Consider the following 25,535-nt stretch of genomic DNA (forward strand, 5'->3'; position numbering starts at 1 on the left):
TCTGTACTCTCTTCAATTGCCCAAGGTTCATATACTTAAGAGAAGAAACTGCACGTTAAATCTGCTCTGTGAATGAAGGAACATCTGCAAAGGTACTAAAACCGCACCTCAAGATCCTCTCAGACACACAGAGCAGAGGGTGGGTGTTTGCTCAGGTGAACATGTCCTCCACTTGCCCTGCAGGACTATCTACAACAGCGTTCCTTGACCTGGGATCTGGGACCACAAATTATCAGGTGGTCCACAAGCGCAGAGCACAAATACGAGCAAACAAACACACATCCACAAGGCAACGTGGCAACATGTTGCAGGTGGGGCTTGAGCTCCCTCTCACACTCACTTATGCCTTCCCCAGACTCTGAGGATGAGCAGTTGTAAAGCACTGATCCAGAGCATCCATGAGAACTGCTCCCACTCTCCTCTTTGGGAGAATGAAAAGAGCACTGGGTGAGGAAGAGGCACACAAGAGAACTTTGTGCTCTTTCTTTGGATTAAAAAGACAAGTGCAGAATTGGAGAAAAATCCGGAATTGACAGGCAGGGTTTCACTTAAGGTGACTGCTTTGTGATATACCTCATAGATTACACAAATGTAGGTAACTCAGGAGATTTGGAGATCCTGTCTGGAGTTCTTCCCTGCTTCCTGGCACGAAAAGACAAAAATCTGAAGACTGCAGAAGAACAACTAGGTGTGTAACACAAGCTACAGGTGCCAGATTTGTGGATCATGGTCTACTGACTATGGGYCAAGGCTAAACAAATCAGATTAAATAAGCAACCAAAAGCATGTTCAGCACAAAAACATGATGTCAAGAACAACATTACATAAAGTGGAGGCTGTAAGATGAGATCCTTCTCAGTTGCCTATATGTAAATTATGAATGACAAACCAYATGTCTTCACAGCAGCAATTCCAATCAATATTCTTGAAAACTATTAGGTAGATTCATTATTCATCAGCATTCATTAGTGTAGTGTTAAAAGGAATAATTGTAACCAATTTAAGAAGCCCAGCTGGACGAGGGGAATTGACAAGCACTTCATGTCACAAATAAAATCTGTATGAGTGATTGACAACTTAGGATGGAAGTCAACTTGGAYAGTAATGAATCACGTAAGATGAGGTGCTGGCATCTCTTATAGATGATCAGAAAGATTTTAGAGGATAGGATGATTGGCTTCTTCAACACCTATATACAGTAAGTATCACGGACACCCCACCATCTCAGTCACAGCAGGACCTGCTGACTTGCTCCCTCCCACAGGCACAGCCTGCTGCTCGTCACAGGTTGTAGCTACACCTGAACTGCCTGCAAGCCACGTGTGGTGTGAGACAGAAACAGCCTCTGCTCTGCATCTTGATTAGTGGAGAGGAAGTGATCACAAACTTGCTTGTTTAGACTRAAAAGGACTAACATTTTACACACAAATAGAAATTGTACATTGTATTAATATTCACTGTGGTGAAATTTTATACAATATATGAACGTACACTTCATCTATCCATAAATTAAAAACAGAAGGCATGATTAGTGAGAGGTAATTTCCTGAAACTAAAACAGATGGGAGTCAAGACAGATGGAAGAAAGAAAAGAAAGAAACTTGGAAATGATTTAAGATGTTTGCTAAATGCCTACAGCTGAAAAAGTAGGACCCAACCAGTTAAATATAACACACAACCAAAAAAAAAAAAAAAAAAAACCACACACCCAACAGCTGGGTTTACTAGGGAAGTGAAAAAAAAAAAGATATAAAGTACTACACATAAAGCCAGAAGGGGGAAGAAAAGAAAAAGATAACAATGAATATAAAACCTAAAGACTATACAAAGGAAGCAAGAAGATACTAGGAAAAAAGTAAGGCAAGTAGCCTTTTTACTCTGCTAAGCAGATGAAGAAAGACGAATTTTAAACAACAAAAGTGGTAGAATCATTCAGAACAACACAGCAGAGGCAGAAGTTATTTAGTAAATATRTCTGATTAGTCTGCAAGTAAAAGCCAGGTGATCTATTTATGATGATGATGAAATAACTTCCTCTAGGTATTTCAAATCAGTTGGTACAAATAGACTTGTCTTAGAAATTTTTAAAGAACTAACCTCCAGGCTCCTGCTGCTGCTTCTAAAGCAGTTCTGGGCCACTGAGGAAGTTCTAGGGACAAGAAGAAAGTTCATGTTGTGCCAGCATTTAAGAAAGGTAAAAAGTAATTACAGGCCAGTCCGTTGAGTTTCCAGTACTTTGCATGGGGCAGAACAGTCAACACAGGATTCATTTAATAAAAACTTAGAAGAAAGCTCTATAATTAAAGTCAATCAACTTGGCTTCAAGGAAAATAGATCCTGTGAAACTAAACTGATGTTACTTCTTGCTAAAATTACAAGCTCACTTGATGAAGGCAGGGTTGTTGATAGCACTGCARGTTTAAGTCATTTGACTTGGTTTATAGAACACCTTGATCAAGAAACTCAATGCTTTGAAGTCCAAAGGGAGGATGCTCCACAGACTGACACTAAGTCTCCATTCCTGGAGAGCACTGTAAGAGGTCAGGCAAGAAACTCAAATATATTCTGTACTGAAGACATGTCTGAGTCTACAATCATATTAAACATATTAAAAAGTTGATCAGTTAGAGGATTCAAAGTGTAACTGCAAATACAGAAATAACGAATGCAGGTCATACTTACAGGATGAGAGGGAGAGAGAGGACTCTATCCTCCRAAGCAGAGACTAAATATGAGACTGGGAGTCCTGATGGGCAGTCAGCTCAACATGAAATCCCAAAGCAAGGCTGTGGCCAAGAGGGATAATTCGAGCCTCTACTGTAAAAACAAATGAAAAGTATATATCAAGTTCTGCCATGCCATTTTTCAAATAAGGTGAAAAACATGAAGAATGTTAAGAGGAGAAAGACTATAGAACRGAAAACACTGGATAACAGAAGTCTTCAACAGAAACAAAACCAAAATTTGGGTTTTTTTTCTGCTCTTAGTCTAGACGTATTTGTACAGGGAACTAATTTGATAACAATGGGCTCTATTCTAGCAAAGGTGGAAAACTCAAGTAGAAACTCATCCAATCCAAACTGGAAAAGGGCACTTTGTTTTGCTTTTCTCAGCAGTGATCAGTTATGGCCAATTAGCCAGTGAAGGCCTTTACAGCACAGACTGTGATACACTGCTCACTTCTGCAAAGTTAGAAAGAGCCCTTCTAGATTTAAAAATCCCCTTCCAGTCTTGATTAGAAGGCAAGAAGCAGGAGTTCTTCAGGTAAGATCCATGGTCTTCTTCATATGAGTGGTCAGAGGAGCGATCACAGCATCTGACAGTGCTTTGCATTCCTATTAAAATGCACCCACTCCTGTGCTGGGGTAGCAGCCATCCCGACGCCCTTCCCGCTCACACACGCAGGAGGCCTCCAGGGGAAAGGGCCTCGGGGGCTGTTGGGCCATGGAAGCAGTGGTGGCGCTCCRCTGTCCACCTTTTCAGCAATGTGAAAGGCAGCAGACTCTCAATTCCCAGCACGTGGCTCCACATCAAAACTCACAGTTCCAACTTGCTGATACTGGGACGCCAAGGAAACAACCTTCAGGAGCCGGACGGGGTTATTACAGCCCTGGCTATGAGAACCTGTCCCTCTTTTATCAGCAATTTACTTTATCTGCTGCCTGCTGCTTGCATTCATGCCCCAGGATCCCAAAGCCACAAAAGGGGGCCTAAAAGAATTAGGGTGACAGAAGGAATCCTCCCTACCTTGCAGATATTTCCACTCCCAACCTGACCCGTTGAGGATGAACGTAGGAAGCGCCTGGCTTGCTGAGGGAGACAAGTTAGTGTCTTCCAAGGGGCTGAGAGGGGGTGAGTGCTGCCCCAGCAGGCACCTCCCAGCTCATGCAGGAGCTGCCCATTCCTTCTCCTTTCCCTGCACCTGCCTGAGGGAACCGCACGCTGCCGAGAAAGCTCCCGGTCGTGCATCCCAGGGCTGGATTCTGGCAGGTGGGCTCCTAAGGGCTCTGTGCTCTGAATTTCCTTCATCCCGCAGCCTGCCAATATTTAAGTGTGGTGGGTTTCAAGGACACAGCACGAGCTTTTGTCCACGCTGTCTGTCCTAACCTGGGCCTCTGGCCAGCAAGTATTAATCCCATCAATGTGTAGGAGAGGCAAAGGGGACTGGGGACTGCTTGATCCACCCCAGTTGCTGGCATCAGCTCGTTTTAAGCTTCTAGAATGAATTCACTTATGACTAAATGCTGCGATGTAAATTCTGCAAATCGAACAGATAAAATAATCTCAATTAGTTGAGCTCAGTGTTGGTTCACATATGCCACTCCAGAGATTTAAAAGGCATTATTTCATACAAACATTTCATTATATTTAATTAATCATGATTCAACAGATAGTTTTCTTTTCAGCAGGTGGGAAAAAAAATGAGTATTTGGCACTTTCAGTCACTTTCACAGTGCGATTCCTTCTGAAATACAGCACGGACCAGTACAATCAAAAGCAGAATCCCATCACAGGCAAAGTGACAGAAACACAAAAATAYAGAGTGAGCAAAAGCGATGAAGCTTGTGACAATTTTAAGGAGGAAAAAGGTCTGTCCAATCGTTATTACTGTATGTGTGTGCATGTGTATATACATATATGCAGTCATCCAAACACACCACCAAAAAAAGGTCTCTGCTATACCTGGCATTTCTGTCAACAGATCTTGACTGAGAAGTGTACAATTAGCAAATCTTTACTAAAAGAACAGAACTTTGGTAAAAAGCCTATCACGAGCAAAGCCTCACAGCTACTAATAGAAGATTAATCAGAATTTGATAAAGTGCACTTTGAATTGTGCATTTTTGTATTTTAACACCGTTTGTCCTCTTGGATGCATTTTTCTGCCCCATTCTCTGGCGCGAGCCGGCTACGTCCTACAGCGTGAGGGGGTCCCGCTCAGCAGCTGGGCAGCTGTGGTGCCCTCTCCAATTAAAGGCTTCRCTTATGTCAAAAGATGCCACCAGTTTTCACTCATTCAGAGATCATATAGGCATAGGCATATAGGAATTCACAAATTTCTTTCTAAGGATGAAGCAATCATGGTAATCTTAYTAAACATAAATACGTAAACATAGAAACAAGTTTAAATATGGATTAAAAAAACCCAAACTTTGAAATATAAAGAAATGAGCCAGCAGTTAAGCTTGTCCTTTTACTCCAGACACACAGAGAAGGAATTAAGTGGGAGTATGTGAGACTAAGCGTCCGCCTTTGTAATTCACGCAGAGCAGACTCGGCAATGCTATGGGAGTTAATGCAGTGACCCCCAGAAGTGTCACTTTGGCAGATCTCAAGAGGCACCGCTGACCTGCGGCTGGCTGCAGTTTCTGCCCCAATTCCAGTTTAATGGATTCCAGTTTGACCCTGAGGCGACGGCGCTGCTGGAGAACATGCTAAGAAGCAAATGCAGGCAATTGCTTTGACATAATTCCTTTGGACGCAGGCAGATCAAATGTGCTGATGTAAACAGAGGCTCGAAAAGGGCTCTACCCAATCTCTGCTCCTCACTGAAGAAAACAATAGGAGAAAATAGAGGGCAAACTAAAACCCAGCCAAGCAAACACACACCTCCCAGCAGAAAAACTAATATATGGTGTCTAAGAAAGGGAAAACGAAGACAAGCACTTCAACAGTAGCATTTGGATATGTACACAGGATGTGATTTACAGCTTAGATTTACATATGTCTCATATATATAATTGGCTCTTTCTATATAACCCACATGAAACATCTGCTCCATCTAGGATGTTAATCTCAAACCTCAGGAGGAGCGCAAGTCAGGTCTTTATGGCTAGAGTAAATTCAAAAGAGTTACTAAGACAGCTCCCTCACCTTAAAGCAAGGCCTGACTCTCATTCGTCTGAAAAATAAGGAACTGTATAGATAGTTTTCTAGGCAATGAAAAGTTCCTGTCTGGCCCCCGGTTTAAATTTCCAAGTTTGAGAGACYTTGAGGCTGCATATTTTGATGCCAACTCAGGGAACATCAAGGGAACTTCTTAATCTTCTCCATGGGGACTGAAAGAACAGAGGCTGGGAATATTTTCCAAGGACAAGGTGAATTCTGGTGGGAAACCAAATCAAGGAAGCCATGATGACTACCTGGAGAATAAAAGAGTAAAGTAAAAATTTGCTTCTCTAACTGGTTACAGTTGCTCCTGACATAACTTCTGTATAAAGGGAGAAGAAAAAAACACAGAATAACGGCACAGTTTTTAGAACTCATGGGGATCATCCGAAAGCAGAAAATGGCTGGTCTGTCAATTTTACACGAGGAATACAAGCAAACAAATCCCAAACTGCAAACCCTGATTCCCTCCTCCCTCTTTTACCTCCTTTCCTAGAAAGGCGTTCTCCTGTCCCGGAGCAGCACTCTCCCTTCAGCTCCCCATCCCTCCATGCACACTGAGTGCAATCACTGGTGTCATGCAAAAGCCAGATGTGACTCCTACAGCTTCCTCTTTCTCTGCACCTAGAGGGCTTCCAAGGAGAGAAAACCCTGTGAAGAAACTTATTCTCATTTCCCTTTACTGCAACTGCTTGTATGGGGCTCTCTACCACAACCAGAGTCTGTATGTGCTACCTAACCGCGACAAAGAGACACAGATCACCGTTCGCAGCATCTGTAAGAAACCAGGCCCCTGAGAGATGCATGATCATGTGTTAAGCTCCTGAAACTACCTGACCCAGAATATCAAACCACTCCTGCACCAGAAAGAAATGGTCTTTTATCCTTCATCATCTCTCAATCTTTACCTGACCTACCTAACCCAAAATAGGGCCCCAAAGTGAGGTCCATGCTTYGGTTGCTCATCAGAGTAGTAAGGGCTGCCCAGCTCTGGAACTGCTGCTCCAGAGATTCGGAGGACAAAGAGAGTAAGGCTTAACATGCTAAGGATGTTATTGGAATTTCTCAGGCTGTCTTATTAAATTTTGAAGTATTTTTTCTAACATCGTAGCATCTCCAGAGAGCGATGCACCACCCTGAACAGTGTTCCAATCTATGTGACTACTCTCACAGTAGAGTGACAGCCAGCATGGCTAGGACTTAACGATGCTGTAAAACAACTCCTGGAATGGGCTTGATGATTGGTATTAGATAAATAAAGCAACTATAATGTAGGAATAATGTAAGTGAAATAAAGAGGATAGGGTATCCTCTGGATTTTGGCTAGATAGGCTAGATAAATGAAAAAGCAGCAACTGAATGCACTCCTGTCATTACACAGCCGTCTACACCAAGACCCAGGGTTCATCACATTTGCTCTGCTGCAAAGCTGCAATCGTTATGACAGTCCCAGCAGCTATTAGGTACTTTGTGCTCCCTATTTTCTCAGAGCCGGATAAGGACTGGAGATCTGATTGTCTGCCTGATTGGAACCCTTCCCCTAAATATACGAGTCTGATATGACTTCCAGTTTGGAGTGACAGTGGGTTACTCGCTGTTGGGCGACTGCAGGCTGCTGCAGTGTTTTTACTACAGGAAATGTTTATTCCATATGCAAGAAGATCACGCTTACAAGAAATAATGCAGGAAAGGAAAGTGATCTAATTTCTATTCGACTTCCTTCCTTCTGCAGTGTGCTGCATTGAGATGTTTGTTCCAAAACAGAGATACCAGTTCAAGGCCAAGATTCAATTTATCCTGATTCTACAAAACAAGCCTGCAGCTAAACTGCAATGCAACCATCTCCAGCTATTGTACTGCATTCGCATTTGTGTAAGTGATGCAGGTAAGTGGGCTTAAAATTCTTCTTTTCAAGGCTACTGAGCCTTTCAAATCCATATATAGGAATTTTTGGTGTCAAAACCTTGTCTTTTTAATTCCTGTGAATGAAGAACACTGCCTGGATATGCAGGCAGTAGCAATTTCAGAAACAGAAAGCATCAATTCTGCAAAGTTTTGCTATGACCAAGAACTTCAGCATTCTGGATAGTGAGAAACTGTGAGTCACRCTGCGCCGACGTGGGCAGCATCGAGCCCGCCCGAGGCTTTGCTTCATGTAGCTCCTGCAGGTTACCCAGCTAGCCCCGCTGGAAACAGAAACGGTGCTGACTGCTACATTCTACTTCTTTGCTTTTGCAAAATTAGTTTTTAATTTAGGGAGTCTGAGGTAGCTTTTTAAAAGCTAACTTCCAAGGATTCTCTTGTACTTAACCCCTTTATCACAGGGACAGTCAATGCACATAAACCATAAATGGCCACGTCTGACTGTCTCTTATCTACRAGGTCCGAAGTTGGCAAGAGGCTCTGGACCGTGTCTGGGCCAAATGCACCTCATGCAGAGTGGGGAATTCCAGGAGTCCAAGCAGCAGCAGGCTGGCGAGCAGATCGGTCAATCCCAAMCATTCATTGTCAAAGTTCACAAAAGGAAATGGCAGAAGGATCAGGAAAAGACGAAGTTTTGAACCTGTTTGCATAGACGTAGAAATTATAGCCAGAATTTACTTCTTCTCCATCTTCTATGCTCTTTGAAACCATAGAAACCTGTACCCACTGTACCCTGTATTTTTGGAGAGCTGGCAGCACCAAAGCACTTGAGTGTTAGATAGGTAGAAGAGTTCAAAATATAAATAAAATCACGGATACTTAAAAAATATGTTTATATAGTGTATGACGTGAGGAACGAACTCTTTTGGCTAGGGAATACTGTCCCTGAAATCCAGACGATTTCTCTAAGGATCTGCTGCAGCTTCTGCTTTTTGTTYGCATTCAAGCAAGCTCACACGAAGCACTTAGAGCATTTGCAATGTCAGTTTTCCTGAGCGTGAAAAATGATGCTACACACTCCTTTTTGTATCTATTCTTCAGAACAGCTTTTCAGCTGCCCGAAGCATAAACGTAAGCAAAAGAGCCCAGTCCCAACTTTCCCAGCCTCCCAGCTCTGTATTCTGAATGCCACTGCTTCAGTTTTCTTGCAAGTTCAGCACTGGTTTAATCGCGCCACCCTGGCTCCCCCTTTCCCCCCCAAGTGATACATATTAGTACATCTGTTTTTTCTGTAAAGTCTTTTTGCATTCTTCGCAGGGCACAGGAAGGATGTGGGCTCCTTTTCACATTCAAATGAGGCAAATTAGCCTTTGCCTGGTTCCTACAGCATAATGCTTATTTTACATTTAAGCGTGAGAAAAGAGGAGGAAATGAAAAGCAACCCTCTAGGTGGGTTACGTGTCTCGTCTTGGCACARACCTCCCTCAGCCTTCTTTCTCAAACTACTTTCCACAGGACCAAATTTCAGGATGGAGCTCCAAAGTCGAATCATGGGAAACAACGGAATATGCTGCACAGAAAAACAGCAGTCGATAAAGTAAACATTAAGAAAATAAAAAAGGCTGAAAATGCCAATGTAAACGAGCAGGGTGAGTAACACGGGTGATGGAGGAGCCCAGGAGGGGGGTCACACACACTGCTGCACCTCCCCCTTTCCAGCAAGCAAGAACTGGTCGGAGATGGGAAGGCTGGGGCAGCCTTAGCTGTAGTTGCCACAARATGGTAGGAGTTCAGGAACAGCAGAACAAGGCAAAAAGCAGGAAAACAACCCAGACTTAGGCCTGGTCAGAGACCTGCTCGAAAGAATCTCCTGGGATACAACCCTAGAGAGAAGAGAAGTGCAGGAGAGCTGAGTGATTTTCAAAGATCTCCTTCTCCAAATCCAAGAGTTGGCCATCCTGAGAGGCAGAGGGCCAGGAGGGGGCGGCTGGGGCGCACGGGGGCACTGGCTGCGCTGGAGCGGCGCGGCTGAGGGAGCCGGCACCGCAGGGCCACGCTCCCCTGCGCAGCCTCGAGAAAAGAAAGCTCAGGGGAGATCCCAGCAAGGAGTGTAACTACCTGATGAGAGGTAGTAAAGAAGATGAAGCAAGACCTCTCCATGGTGCCCGGGACAGCGACAGAGGCAATACACACAAACCGATACACGGGAGAATCCATCTGAGCACACGGAAACCCACTTTGTGGCACTGTGGCTGCCACACACTGGCACAGGCTGCCCAGAGAAGAGTCTCCATCCCTGGAGCGCCTCAAAACCCAACTGGATACAGTCCTGGGCAACCTGCTCTTGCTGAACCTGCTTTGTGCAGGACCAGATGGTCCCCAGAGGTCCCTTCTAACTAAGCGATTTTGTGGCTCTGTCACGTCACACTTCGCCTGCTGTATTTGCTAACCTGCTCTCTCCTCACCTTTCAGAAACTGCAGCCGAACGCAGTAACTCCGTGAAGGTAACAAAAGCATCACACACATTTTGCAGGCTAATGGCCTCATTCAAATCCCTGCTACCTTAGAACTTCTGTTCAAACCTAAGGGGTAAAGCCAAGAGATTGAATGCAAGAAAAAGCAAATAGCTGCTTGGTAAACTGAGGTTTACCACAAACAGCTAGTGCTAGGTGCAAATTCAGYGTGCGCTATCGATGCAGCACCACTCCTTGCACGTTCAATGCGCCCTGCATATGTGGTAATGTACACCACACAGGGACTCGGCAAGGAGCAGTCTGGGTGCTATAAATTTGCACGCTGCTTTTCTGACGGCGACCTCCTGGAGCAAACAAGCCCTTAGTTCTGTTGACAGTCACACTCCAGCTTTGACAGGTTTTACAGAGGGAACTGGAAGAGCTTTAGGTTGCCAATCCCACCCAAAGCCCAGTTACCATCACCACCTACGGCTCTGGGATGCAGCAATCTTGCAGCAACTGATGGCTTGAGCGCTTGGCCTCATTCTGCCCCCCTTCTGTCTGCAAAACTGGCCCTGGAAATAGGTAACTTGCTGTTTCTTCTTGGTCCTTTCCCTTTTCTGTCCCGAGTCAGCACAGGACAACTTCTCCTGCCTGTGGGAGCASAGCCTGCTTGCTGCTCTGGTTGGAATTTAGTTTTGTGGTCTACAACAGGCTTGCCAAGCTGTTTTGTGTATCAGCCACTTTCCTTTAGCTCTGTCCTTAAAACAGCAGTGTGAAGCTCCACCCTGCAGATCGAGAATAAAGATGATCCAATTTGGATTTAGATTCACATTTCTCCCAAAGCCTGAGATCATGGCCTGTAATGTTCTGGCTAGGCTGAAGCTGTAGGAGTGATGAAGCCCTTAGATTCGAGCCAGATGCCTTTAATGCTGATTAACTTTAGGTGATGTTTCAAAGGGGCACATAGAGGGGCCTGAATTTCCAGTGCAGGGAGCAATTCAGAAGTCCTTAAAAATAATGCAAGTCACCATGCATTTTATACAACCARGGAACAGTCAGTGTCTTCCTACTGAGGCTTTTACAGCATTTTTCATCCATGGTTTCCAGTGTAGCCTGTGAAAATACCAGGACTGAAGATGTTTCAAGAGCTCTGAGGACTAAACAAGGAGGTGAATTTCTCGCAAGMTTTCTTATTCCTGTCACATGCCCTTTCTGAAGATGCTTGGAGAGTGCGGGAGAGGGAAGAGAGACCCAGTTATCAATCACTGCTTGCCAAGAGTAGATTAAGCACGCAGGAATTATATATTCATGTACAAATTACTCAAGGGTGTTTCCTTTATTTCCCCTGTTCTATCACCCTTGTGCTCAGTTGCAACCTCCATGCAGTGGACATTTACTGCTGCTCTGTGCATCACTGGCCTAACACAAGAATAGCTAGTAGGCAAATCATGATTAAGGTACTTGGCAGGGCTGGAAAGCAGTAAATAATTGGAGATTTTTTTTCCCCTTTAATTATGAGATTTCACTTGGACTCCCTTTCCCAGACCTCAAAGTGCAATCACTTCTGGGAGCAGAAYAGAGAACAAGACTGGGGCTGATATTTAGCTATGTGATAAAAATCACTATCTCATACAGACAACTGAAAAAGGAATTCAAAAGGGCTGTTGTGCCAAGAACTTGAGAGCAAACCCTGAAATTAAACCCAACCCCTTCACACGCACTTGTTCATAGACAGGGCTCTTTCATTTTCTTCCCAGTCCTTTCTTTCCTACTGATTGTACCTGCAATGAAAAAGCCAACCACGCCTGAGTGTGTCCTCACACCCAWGGCACAGTTTTCAGTAACAAAAACACAAATGCTGCCACATTATTAGTGAGGCCACCTCGTCTCCTCACATTTCCCTTTCTTTCTTCCTTTCTTTCCCCCCTTTCTCAAGGCTAGTGGAATAAAAAGTACAAAGAAGTACCACAACATTAAGCGAAAGGATTATAGGGATGGCCCAGGAAAACGGGCCGGAGCTGGGATGGTCCTGGTGCAGCGTAGGGCAGCGAGTGGCAGCTGGGGGAGCCAAGGCAGCCGCGGTGCGTCGGGGAGCGGAGCAGCTCGCGGGAGCGCAGGGTGCCAGCTGGCAGCTCCAGGTTCCTGCTCGCGGGTGGGCTGGGAACGGAGCGGGAGAGCCGAGCCTGCAGGGGAGGAGCTGCCTGATAAATCCTTAATGAAGAAAAATATGAAGTAATYTGCCTGCCGAGGAAGCGGCATCGCCTAATGACGGGAGGGCAGGGCTAGCGAAAGAGCCGGCTCCGATCTCACACACTTGGCACGGCAGCTCCTTTCTCTGCGCTTAATGCAGACCCCCCCTGTCTCTTTATGTTGCCTTGTATGAAAGGCTGCTTTCTTGAAATCGATACAGCAAAAATGATATAAATAAAAGCCTGGTAATACATTTTACAGGGTCATTTGTAAAAATCTGCATCTTTTGTCACAGACTGCATACCAAGGCAATGCCCCTCCTGACAGAGCTTTCACTAAAGCCCTGGGGTTCTCAAAGCCATAACAAAACCTACTATGACCTTTTCCTAGCACTAGCAACGCTTAATTTTAAATCAATTAATTACATGTACAGTGCTAATTATCTTTCTTTTTATTATTATGTTTGAACATAAACTGCTGGTTGGAAAGGCAAGGGAAGATCTGTGTGCAGGGAGGGACGCCCCGCTTTCTCTGGGCTGCGCTCCGAAATGAGGAGGAAAAGCTCAGGAAATGGCTTGGAAAGGTGCGTTTGTGTTTATGGCTGCAGCTGCAGGGAGACCAGACACACTGAGCCGTGAAAGGCCGAGGATGCCAGGAGGAGGGTCAGGAGGTTTATTTTGCACGCGTTAYTGTGCGCTACGCTGAGCAGGGTGTTTCAGGCAGCACTAAATCAATATTGACCCCAYGTGGAAAAGTAATTGGCAACTTTGTACAAATCTCAGGTTTATTTGGAAACAGCCTCTCACAGGTAATTCTGGATTTGTATGAAATTGCTAATGGTTCTCTCTTTCCTCTTTCATAAAACCCTGAGCATTCAGAGATTAAAATAGTTGTAAAATAAGTAACTAAAAAAAAGAGATGGCACAAATTAGCAAGAATCCATGCAGTGCTGGAGCATGGATGTGACCCGAGATAGAAATGCTCTAGCATTCACTCTATTAAACTCTGATTTTCCAGAGAAAAGCATGTGTAGTTTGGAGTGGAATAGATAGAATGGAAACCATAAATAGAAGACAAGTATGTTCCAAATAGACTCTATGTATATGGAAACTTAACCAAGCATCTGAGCAGATTTATGGAATTTAACTGCGTCCCTATTTGCAGAACCAAAGTCCATTTTAATGATCCTGCCAACCCTGCTGAGTCACAACAAGGTTATTACCACTAACCAGAAGACCCGCTCAGGCAAATGTACAAGGAAATTGCCTGCACCTAACTGAATTGCTAAGGAGGAGCTGAAATTATGTTAGCCCTGGAATGACCAAGGGAGAAGCATGAAGCTCCAAGAGGCTGGGGAAGTGTCCCAAGGCTGTTCCYGTAAATCCCAGAAGCAAGTGGAAGAGGTGCTCTACGGAGAGAGTCCAAATCATGATCAGATCCATTATCTCATCCAACTGAGAACAAGCCCAGTGCAGGTGAGATGAGTGGAGTGGCAAAAAAATTAAGATTCCTCTCATACATAAGGCTTCTATGAGATACTGAATATATCTACATAGTAAGTGGGGTTTTAAATGATGTCACGCACATTTAAATAAGCTGTAGCATCAGTCTCTGCTACTTGCAAGCCGTATCTGACACTTTAAAAGCCTTTGCAAAAGACTAACCTCGACTGCATTAGCAAATTCTATTTTTGAAACTATTCTTTAAACAAGAGGTGTGCAACAGCTATAAAACTTAACAAATGGATTGTGATGACTCTGGTATTTCCARATCCTTGCAGCAAAGCTGCATGCAATATCAGCAGAAATTGCCTCTGAAAATTACCAAAACTTTAATTGGAGGCTGCTGAACCATTCGGGGCTACGGGCGGGCTGATTAACACGGTAACTGGACAGCAGCACCTGCTCCATGACCAAAGCAGCACATTTGGAGAGGCACTAACTGCTTCCCTTTTTGTCAAACTCCCCGAGAGCAGATTTCTGGCAGCTCCATCACCAGCGGTTACTTCCACACATGGTGGGGACTGCCCTGATTCCCGCGTCCTCTCTGCCTGCTCTCTCGCTCGTGTGCTCTGGCTCTGAAAAACAACGTTGCTCCCTTCACACTCCACTGCCATGGATTAGCCTAGCACAGATGACCTGGATTCGGGCTGGTTAAATACAAGAAACGGAAAGAGATGAGCACACAAAGGCAGTTCCAAAGGGATTTATTTCAGAAATTTCCAGGGCTTCAACGAGCYCAGACCTACAGAGCGTTTGCTGCTCTCCTGTCCAACATCATTAGAGATCTGTCGCTCAAAGAGCAGATTTCTACCAACRCTGCCTTCCAACCTGAAGAAACTGTACGACTAATTCATCGGCTGTGCCTAGGGCATCCTCCTCCACCGCTGAACAGCAATGAGGGGTTTTGTCCTAAATGAGAAAAGTTCTTGTCTGGGTGACAAGCAGAAGCTTCTCCAACCCAGCAGAGCCTAAAGCTACTACATAACACCCCAGAATTTATCCAGGTGTATGAGAGAGAAAAGAAAAAAAACCCATCAAGACATTGACTATGTTCATGGGCAGTCTCTAAAAGAAGGCACATATTTGGGGACGGGAGGGAATCATGAGAATTGGTGGTTACAGCGGAAGTGAAATAGCAGCCATAATCTGGCACAAAAATTCTCTACAGAACAACCACTTCCAAAGCTCCTGCTGCAGCAGGATGGTGGCCTGCTACAGGGCTGGCCTCTCACCATATTYTATGAAGAGTTTTCTAGGGAAGAAATAAAGTTAAAAGGCACAGATACAATTATTTAACTATACACTCAGCTGGGTAAATATTTAATATGGTAATGGCAATCGCTTTATGTTGGGAAGTCCCCTGCAATACACATGACTTTCAAGGGTAGTGATGAAAGCTACACCTCTAAGGGAAAACACATTGTTCTTTTGGGGTTTGGAAACTTAAGGGTGCTCTAAAAGGGTTAACAGCTCCCTGTCTCCCCAGAACTTAAAGCTTAATTCTCACCTATCCTCACCCAAATCACACATCTAAGCGCATGTGTAAAAGCAGTTGCAAGTTTGGCAGCTGAAGCCGAAGGGAAGCGGGAGGCAGCAGGGGCAGTGTTGATGTGAAGCTCCCCGAGCTCTCCCAGCCGCGCGGCGGCGGCGGCAGCGGCAGCAGGGGCAGCGGCAGCGCGCGGGCTTTGATCTCTGCCTCCAGCTCTGCTGCCTCTCTTCAGAGCTCTGTCCAACACCCTTCGTTTGAAACGTGTTCAGGGTGGGTGTTTTCTAGGTCTTAGGCAACACTGAGTCCTGTTGGGCCCTGCTGTAAGGGATGTTACACGGAGGGCTCTGCAATCTTTTCCTGAGCATGAGCCCCACGTGCCCCGCGCAGCAGCAGCCGGGTCTCTGCAGGAGAGCGGCAGGAGGGCCCCCGCGTGGGAAGCGCGTGGCCCGCTCAGACAGGAGCGAGTCCCTGGGCATCAACGCGCAGCAACTCTGCGTCAGGCCAGGGCAACCTARATGATTAAGGGACTGGAGCATCTCTGGTAYGTGGAAAGACTCAGTGAGTTGGGCCTGTTTTCTCTGGAAAAGAGTAGGCTGAGAGGGCATCTGATTAATATGTATAAGTACTTGAGGGGGAATGCAGGGAGGAAGGGGCTAAGCTCTTCTYGGTGGTGGCCAAGGACAGGACAAGGGCCAATGGGTGTAAGTCACAACCCAGGCAGTTCCATCTCCATGKGAGGAGGAACTTCTTCCCTGTGAGGGTGCCAGAGCCCTGGCACAGGCTGCCCAGGGAGGCTGTGGAGTCTCCTTCTCTGGAGATCTTCCCAACCCGCCTGGATGCCRCCCTGTGCCCCGTGCTCTGGGTGTCCCTGCTGGAGCAGGGGTTGGACTGGATGGTCCCTAAAGGTCCCTTCCAACCTCAACCACTCTGTGATTCTGTGAGCGGAGCTTGCATCTCGGGTGCACTTCCTCAGGGCAGGCAGGACGCTGCTGCAAGCAGCTCCTGGATTCAGCTCAAGCTTTCATCTTGACATTTGGCTTATGAACAATCCAATCCCAAAAAGCAGACAACAATACCCATTGTCATTCACAGCTGGATATGCTGATCCCCCAACAGCATTGAACAACATGGAGGAGAGCTGCTGGGCAGCCTCTAACTAAGCCTCCCTATATAATTACAACCAGTTAGAGGGCAAAATTCAAGTGCAAAACTTTTTAAAAAGCAAATGCGATTATTTGCCTCCKACAAAGGTATTTGGCAGATTCCAAAATGATCACAGAGGATTTCTTAAAAACAGAACTGTGGGTGCTGCATAGTCCCCCCAGGCAAAAAGTCTGCTGTTTCACTCAAACATATTGCTTGTTCTCTGTTTTGACTTACCAGGCAYAAGCACCGTGGCAGAGGACAAGGAGAAGCCTACAGGATCCATCAGCTCTAGGTCTCTTAGTTGTCTACATATACGGTAGGGGATAACCTGCTTTATTGACAGAGCAGAATTTCAACTATTCRATCTTTTCTTAGCCTCTTAGTCTGAGACACAAAGATGCACAGTTGTCTGAGTATTTCTCATCAAATGGTACAAACGTGAATAAACGAGGGAGAAAATGGATTATGTTTGATAGTGAAGAGCATTCAGGGAGACACTTAAGCTATAACGTCGCAGAACTAGCCGAGAGGAACAAATGTAGCAGCCAGGCGCAGCCAGCAAGTGCCAAATGTGGCAAACTAAGGGGTTGCCAATACTGACAACTCGGACCAAATGCAGCTAACCAGAMGCGAGCCACGCTTGTTGGTGCAACCACTAGGTTAGAGCACATTGTACTATAATTTGGCTTAAGTTCTCCCCTTAAAAAAAGTCAAACTTTCAACTTCTGTAGCAGCAAAATCAGACAAGATACAACCTGAATGATGCTCCCAAGGTTTGTGATGCAACTTTCTTTCCACGTGGAATCTTCTTTCCAACTAGCAACTCGACCACATGGGTCAGCTGGTTTGTTAGCCAGGGACCCAACTGCTGTCATCTCAGATCACATCCAAGATTCATGCATGTTTTTAACTAGCAACTTAATAAAAAATCTGACTAGTCTCATGTCATTTATATTTTCATCCCTCTAGCCACTGACTTCAGTTATTACTATTTTTACATAGGTAAAATCAAGTAGTTAAAACACAGTTTGATAAAAAAAATAAGTTAGTATAACAATGTGGCCTGAAAACTTTCTATAGGATTGAAAAGGTAGCACTCCCAACACTCCAAACAGTATTGAAAGCTGCAGCTGACTGAAGTATTGGGCTTTATATTTCTCACTGCTGCTGTTGCATGGTTTGAGGAAAGTTGTGCATAATCTTCAAGGCTTTTGAAGCTTTTGCTGAAGGGAAATTTGCAGACCAGACTTATAATATTAGATGGGCTGGGCACGAATGACATTTACACAGTTGAATCTCGCATTTTCCTTCCCTTAAAAGCAATAGAAGCAACGAGACTTCGGATATTAGCTGTACTCTTAGAGATGGGCAGAGCACAGGTATAAAGGTCACGAGGAGAAAGCCCCATTTATGAAAAGGCTGCACAAACCTCTGCCAGCTCTGAGGCTTTCGCCACGCTACGCACGGCAGAACCCCAACGCTGGTACGAAGGCCGACCCCGCACCTCCCTTCAGGCTCACGGGAGGTTTGCTCAAAAGCCTCATCAACGATTTCCCTGGTAACGTCTTGGAGAGAGGAGAGTGTCCTGGAGCAAGATGCCCTGGAGCTCACGCAGGCTGTTTGCTGGTGGGAGCGAGGCTGCCGTGGGGCGCTCCCGACGGGCCCTTCCGCCCCGGCGGCTGACGGAGAGCGACACGGAGCAGGAACCTCCGCCAGCTCCGAGTGCCGCTCCTYGAGATCTGCCCCTCTTTATCTTCACGTTTAGAGGGCTATTCCGACCCCGTGCTGCAGGCACTCTGAAAACGCTCACAGATGCATAATCTTCACACTGTCTTTTTTAGTTTCTGCTCTTGATTTTTCTGGATTGCTTCCCAGGCTTTCTTTTATCTTTGAGCTCAGCAAACTGGTTAATATAAATAACTTCATGTCCAAAAATACTCAGCCTTAGTAATCTGCAATGAGATCTTGCCTCTTCCTCCTGCTCCTTTCTGAAAGCAGCTTCATTATGCTCATGCCAGAGGAGCRTTTCACCAAGAGGGAGACATAATGAGAGATGAAGCACTAAAGCAGTGTGTGTATGCTCTGAGGTGGAAACCCATGCTCGTGTCCAGAGCTCCCTGCCAAACCGTTATTGAGGAGCTAACTTGCCTGTGTGCAAAGTATTTAGCTCCCCAAATAAAGYTGCACAGAGAAGTCTCCTCAACAAATCCATAATTAAGTCAATCCTCTCAATACCACCACATTCTACATTACATACAACCCATACGAATGGGTTCATTTGGCCTTGTGTTTAGTTTGTGCAACCTCTGCCATTTTGGGCACTAAAATCCCGAGAGATTTTAGTTGTTAAATCAATTAAATCCATAAAGTATTGATGAGGCAGAATCAATGTGGAGAGAATTACATTAACCCTCCGCACCTGTATTTCATAAACAGATTTCTCTAAGATTAAATTTGTGCCTTGGTTGTACTATACAAAATATAGTGCACAKGATGGAAAGGGAAATTTACACCCGTCCACAACCTAAAACACCTGAATGTGTGTTTATTGCTACAACATGTATGCAATTTAGGAAGTCTTTTCCACAGAAACTGCCTTATCCGATAGGCAGAAGCAGAGCCAGGGCAGATGTTCTTTGCTGCTTTTCACCTTGGCTGTGATCCATGTGTTACACACAGCACATCATGCAAATCGGGCCCCAGCTGAAGGGTGCTACTTTCCTCTGAAGGCTTCTCCAGGGTCTTCACTTACCTGGGGACCGCCAGCACTACCTACGAAGACCCTGGTGATAACTGGTTATAAACTTGGCACCAACAGCTCAAGTTTGGCAATATTCCCCATGCTGGATGCTTGCYGCAAGCTTTTGCCCCTTTCTTTGTTGCTGTTTAGGTGTAACTTCAGCCAAAATTTCTCAAGCCAATTCTGAAACAAGGCATGGGAAATTGGAGTGATTCGCCATGGTAACAAGTTCTGGTGACCCTTCAAACACTTTGAGAGGTCTTGTGATTTGGACCAGCAACTTGTAAGGCTATAAGGCAGAATCTCGGTATTATTTGTTTATATTTGTATTTTGCATCTCTGCAGAAAACTCCTCCCCGACAGGACTGAGTTACTCATCTGTCAAAAAAAAGGCACCTCAATTTGCATGGCCTCACTGAAGGAGATGTCACTTGCTGGCAATTAAGTTCCCGGGAGATTTCCCCTGCAACACCACAGAAAGGCCAGGAGCAAACAGGCTGGGCCTACCTGGGGCGAGCTGCTCTTACGCTTCAATGTGGAGTGACCAAGGCTGGATGTGAAACAAAGGGCAGGTCGGCTGGCGCACGTACAGGGAAAAGCAAAGGTGGCACTTCCTAAAGTGAACACTGGAATTTGCAAATGTAATACTCTTCTTCCAACCTACCATTTGGAGGGCTCGTTATCTAGATTAAAAGACCAAGCAAATTATCACTTGCAAAAAGCTATCACGCTGCTTCCAGTGGCTGTAGCCTCATGATCCCCTGCACAGATCCCTGCCCCTGAGCCAGCTAAGGAAGCCGAGAGGCATGACAGCATTTTCATTGGGGCCATTTCAGTGTTTGGACCATCTTGACTTCAGCCAAAACAAAAGGTAAATTCAATGGATCACCAGCAAGGCATAGGAAAGCTCCTGGGAAAACATACAGGCTGAGACACAAAGCTCCTCTTCTGTGGGAGYTGGGAATGCAGCCTTCACATGCAGGGTACCTGGTTTGACAAAGGGAACACAAGCCTAACAGCGCTTCAAGGGTGTTAAAACTGCAGGCTAAATCTAATCCTTCAAGGATCAGAGATGCACAATTCCGGGCAGGGACAAGCTGCATTCCTTAGAAATCATACTGACCTTATGAGTGCTTAGAAACCACACTAACATTCACCACCCAGTGACACCCATAATCAGACCTCTCGTGCGCAGCAGACTGTAAGAAAAGAAACRGTCTAAACCTGAAGGAATTGCAAGCACAGCTCAGCAAATCTCAGTGAAGTCCAGGACATTTTAAAATGCCCAAGAAATTCCAACCACTTCCTTCCTAAAGATGCGTGATAATCTCCAGCCCACAGGAAGAAGATACTGAAATTGGGCCATAGAAGCACATTCTGAGGTGCCCCAGTGCCCCAAGTAATGACTCYAGAAGACTAAAAGCTCCTAGAAATACAACCAAAATGTATCCATCATAACTACTGAGAGCTAGTAGCTAATGATTGCAGCAAAGCCTCTTGTGGACACATCARAATATGGGTAATACTGCAGAAATAACCCTCCAGAACATTTGTGTTAAGAGCTTGAAACAGCCAATATTCCARACTCTTTGCAGGAAATCCACAGTTGCTCTGTAGCACTTGGTGTCAGAAACCTGACAARTGCAAAGAATCATCAGGGGAAATTCAGTAGCACTTTCAGTAGATGGCAAGTATCTAAATAAATATATTACACACATCCAAGACCTGGAAATGTCCAGGACAGCACCGTCTTTTTTTAACRCCAAGCAAACAAGCTCAGTGAAAATTTGTTTGCATATATTTAAAAAAAAATTAAAAAGACACTAACTGCTAGATTATTATTCTTTTAAAATGGCCCCCGTCTTAGCTCAGATTCTCAAATTTATTGGTAGTGTAAATACATAGGAAAATGGTGCAAAAATATGTAGCAGCACAAGAGATGATGTAGCAGCCCCTCTATTCACTTTGATGCTTTATCCTTCTCTGACCTTTCAGACGGCTAAAGCCATGGGATCTAGAAGAGCTGGGTGAATGGGTGTGAAGCTCAGGTCATGCTCGGAAACATGGCGGTCCCCTAGGAAAGGCCATGGCCAAGGGGAATTCGGGCTGGCGAAGAACAGTCTACTGGAAGGGACAGGACAGGAGAGCAAAAACCAGATCATTCCAAGGTTTTCTTCCCTTCCTTGGCTGTGTTTCCTGGGACTCCTTGGAGTAGAAGGCTGTTTTTATGGGAAGAGGTGGCCGTTCCATAGGTGCCTGCAGAGCTCCATGCTCGGCACGGCCCAACTCAAGCCCCTACGTGCCAGGCAAACCTGGACTGCAACAGGCAGGAGGCTGCTGGGCAGAAATGYCATCAAAAGAGGCCTCTACTGCCACTGTTCACAAGGACACAATCAGCTCAGCCGAGTAACTTTTACATTCAGCTAAGACCTCCAAGCATTTAAATGTACTTCTCTAATCAGCTCCCAGATCCATAATGATTTTTTGATCTGGAGGGTGCATGGCCTCTTCCAGGACTTTCATACAAGTGAATAACCCTGAGCCTCTGAGCTCAGCTGCTGTGTCAATATAAATCCAAAACATTCTCTTGATGGCCAGTCCTTCTTAGGTTCAGTAGGTTAGGGCAAGCGATTGGGCAAAACTTATTTCCTTCCTTCTATTTTTGCAATTATTTTTGAACTCCGTGGGCTGAATCCGGAGTGCCATAGGCAAGCAAGCCCACAGCAAGGAGGAAGATGTTACAGAGATCTTCAGGCTGAGACCCTCAAGGTCCTGACTCTCTGCCTTAAAAATAAGGCTTTGCAGACAGCTTGAAGAAGGATGACAGGGAGGCACAGCTGTGCAATGAAGGGAAAAAAATGCCGAAGTACATGGCTCTGGGAAAACAATGCCAAATTCTGGGGTGAAATTCCAAAGCACAGTCTGGAACAAACCCAGCTCCAGACTCTCTTGAAGTAATTCCAGTATGCCTGGAAATTAAGGGTAGGAACTGTCTCTCTTTATTCTCTTGTATCTCTGAGCAGGTCAGCAAAATACGTAGTTTTCAGGAGTACGAACACGTAGAGCTTACCAGCTAATGCTTTGAGATTCAACCGCTTGGTAGCCATGCTCCTCAACTCTGAACATAAACTAAAGTTTGAGATACACTTCCCAAAGCAAATGCTCTGTGAACGAGAACGTGGGTTTTTTCCCCATTAAGTTTACCAGATCTGTGTGACACCCTGCTTCCTCTCATCCACAAGCAGCAGCCTCCCTGATTTCAAGGTCTTCTTCAAGACACCCCCCTCACAGGTAGAGGCGAAGCCCACAAATATCAGCAAACACCAGACCCTGTCTAGTTGTTCTGAGCATGATGAAACACATCGTGTGGCTCTGAGGAAGCTGCAGCTGCACTTGACAACCGCTCGGTGGCTTTTAGACCTGCTCACCAACACCCCAAGATTGTAACCTGCCTTTTGCAGGTTCCATAGCAGCCTGCTCTGCTAGGACAAAACGGCAGTGACAGCTCTGAGCATGGCCAAGCATGAGAATGGGTGCCCAGGGAGGGTGTGGGATTTCCATCCTTGGCATCCAGTCAGAATTTGAAAAGGAAGGCCCTGAGCAGCCATATCTGATTGGACCTGTTTTGAAAGAGGGTGTGAATAAAATGACATGTAATAATCACTTCCAACTAAAATTATTCTRCAATTCCAAGGAAAGCATTTCTTCTGTTTTGTTCCTCTTGCTGCTCTTGAAATACGCTATTTTACTAACTATGGAAAAACAGAATGGTCTCAGCTGATGTATCTTTGAAAAGAAACTTAATCAGAACAATCTGACTGGTCTGCTGAAAAACCTTCTTTCCCTGGTGCCATGAGGTTACTGAATTCCAACTCTGCTCTTTGACCTGCTGGCACCAGAGCTTTGCCGCATGACACACTGAGATCAGCCAATCTGTAAGGACATGGGGGGGACTTTTATCATCACAGTGTAGTTGCTATCACCAAAAAGAAAACTAGCTTTGGACCCCAATCCTCTCTAGCTGTAATAGAAGTCAGCACAAAGTCTCACTGACAAAGGAGTCTGTGTSGCTGTCCTGGGATTCATCTTTGGGCCTACAGTTAAAATCTAGCTATGGGTTCCAGAATATGAGATATAGGTAAAAACTTCCAGCACACACAGACGACTGAAAAGCYGAAGTGCAGTGAGAAAATTGCCCAAAATAACCTGCAGTAGGGTTTACCTAGGGATGGCTGTACAGGCTTTTTCATGCACTTGGCCAACTCCTCTCTAAAATTCTGATCTCATTTATCCTTGCTTATCTTTACGACTGTGTATTTTGTAAAGGCCAAACAAGCTGCTTTTAAATGCTAGCAAATGCAGATCTTGCCATATGAAGCAACAGCTTTTTTTTTTTTTTTTTTTTTTTAATGGCAGAAAAGAACAAGTCTTCTCACAGAACCAGCCTTTGATTTTCAGATTTCTTCCCCTCCCCTATCCTACCCTGATGAATTCTGCATATGAAAAATAGGCTGGTTTCATCTGCAATCTACACATTCCAGCACCAAAAAAATATCCCTCTATCTATCTATCTATCTATCTATCTACAGCATAATATTCTGCTTAGGTATTGCAAGGGAAAGAAAGGGCACAGGCTTCTGCTGGCAGTTATTTTTTCCCCCAAGGGTGATGGTGACAGATTGGTGGAAGCAGTTCTGTAAGTATTAAGAGCTTCCTAGAAATAAGAGGAATTCAACAAACTGCTTCTCCTAAATCTGCTGCTTTTTTGCAAGGCCTCACGCTGGGCTAAAACTGGAAGGCCTTGGGGGAAAAATAGCGAGAAAACTAGGAGGAGTTTTCTAAGGAGACCTTCCTTTGAGCTGAGAAATTCCCGTAATTATCTGTCATTCCTCCCCGCTCTCCTCCGCTCAGGGCGRCACAACTCGGCAGCCGGATACGTCAGCCTAGCCCTGCCAGGATCCCACAGGTTCCTCCCAGGACGGGGCTGGCAGGAGGCTGCTGCCTCTGGAAGGGCTGCACGCAGAGCAAGCCCCGGCTGCTGGCTGCAGGCAAGTGCCCCAGACACAGTTGARGGCTGGATGGAAGATTTGAGGGACTGAACAGTCCCACTCTGGGCTGCATGCGCTTTCTCCACATATATTTTCCTCCTTTTATTTTTCCCTCTATCACTAGCATGCTTTTTGTTTTGTTTCTATCTTGCACCTCTGCAATTCTTCCACTACAGTTTTTTTTTTTTTTGGCTCAGCTGCTTTTCAGTACAATATAGCAGCTACAGACACAATAAGCAGATGTCACTGGAGTAAATGAAACTACATTCCTAGCCTTGAGGCCCAGCATGCTGTTTTCTGTCAATGCTTCTCATCCTGTGAGCCTCCACAGTGAAGGAAGAATAATATATATACAATCAGCTATGTCCCTGTGAAGAGTATTCCCTATTAGCTAAATAAAATTCCAACTGAAAAAGCTAAAGCAATCTCTCTCTGAAATTGTCAGTGCGAAACAAAATTAATCTAGACAGCACCACTTACCAGAATTTTCCCTCCTCCAAACAGAATAAGTTTACATTCACCACATTTCCTCAGAAACAGCTCGAGAACAGGCCCTGTAAAAAAGGAGAAAAAGAAATATTTAGTGTCTAGAACATGACAAATTAGAAAACGCTTCTCACTCTGCTAACACACAACACCCAAGTTCTGCTATTTTTACTGTTTTAGGGAATGAGGAAATTGGATCCGATCCTTTGCGCTAATTATTAAAATCCCCCAACATGATGCAAAAAGCCTGAATAATCCCGGGATTCCTTCAGCCGCTCCGACCCATCTCTGCCGGCGCTGCGAGAGCTGCTCAGAGGGCAGCGCCACAAGGTCGCCRCGAACCGCGCGGCCGCAGCGGCCAGAACGCGGCGGGCCCGTTATTTTCGATCCAGCCCTGAAAAACTGCTCAACCCAATAGCCCCTAGTGATTTTGCTTGGCCATCTTAATATAACCGTGCACGTGACGTTCTGACCACTCTAGTTGGAACACTACTCACACAAAAGGGAAGAGAAAAAAAAAAAGAAAAAAAAAAAAGAGAGAGTTTTGTACTACATTACATTTTTAGAATACATTAATTGTCCCCCCCACTGTCTAGAACAACCCAGAGGTAAAGCAGCTAAGCAGCAGCAATATCGAGCGTGACGCACGGTGGGACCAGCTTGGACAATACGGAGAGCAGGAGTGACAAACGCCGTCATTTTGCCAGCCCTGACTAAATGGCAGAT

The 25,535-nt window shown here is 45.2% G+C and overlaps 1 protein-coding gene across 4 annotated transcripts in view; it reads right to left on the reverse strand.

Annotated features, from left to right (window-relative positions):
• FYN (FYN proto-oncogene, Src family tyrosine kinase) overlaps window positions 1–24,874 on the reverse strand; it is a 71,152-nt gene extending 46,278 nt beyond the window's left edge. For 2 of the 4 annotated variants that reach the window (XM_026040693.1, XM_026040689.1), the window contains exon 1: window positions 2,683–2,814. The gene's annotated coding sequence lies outside the window, so the exon portion shown is untranslated. Of the gene's footprint in view, window positions 1–2,097; window positions 2,150–2,682; window positions 2,815–24,803 lie in introns of those variants that run through there. The other 2 variants (XM_026040690.1, XM_026040691.1) reach the window with 2 other exon arrangements.
• Between the last annotated feature and the right edge of the window lie 661 nt (window positions 24,875–25,535).

Source organism: Nothoprocta perdicaria, unplaced genomic scaffold, assembly GCF_003342845.1.
Source record: "Nothoprocta perdicaria isolate Ctin4 unplaced genomic scaffold, notPer1 scaffold_261, whole genome shotgun sequence".
Classification (NCBI taxonomy): domain Eukaryota; kingdom Metazoa; phylum Chordata; class Aves; order Tinamiformes; family Tinamidae; genus Nothoprocta; species Nothoprocta perdicaria.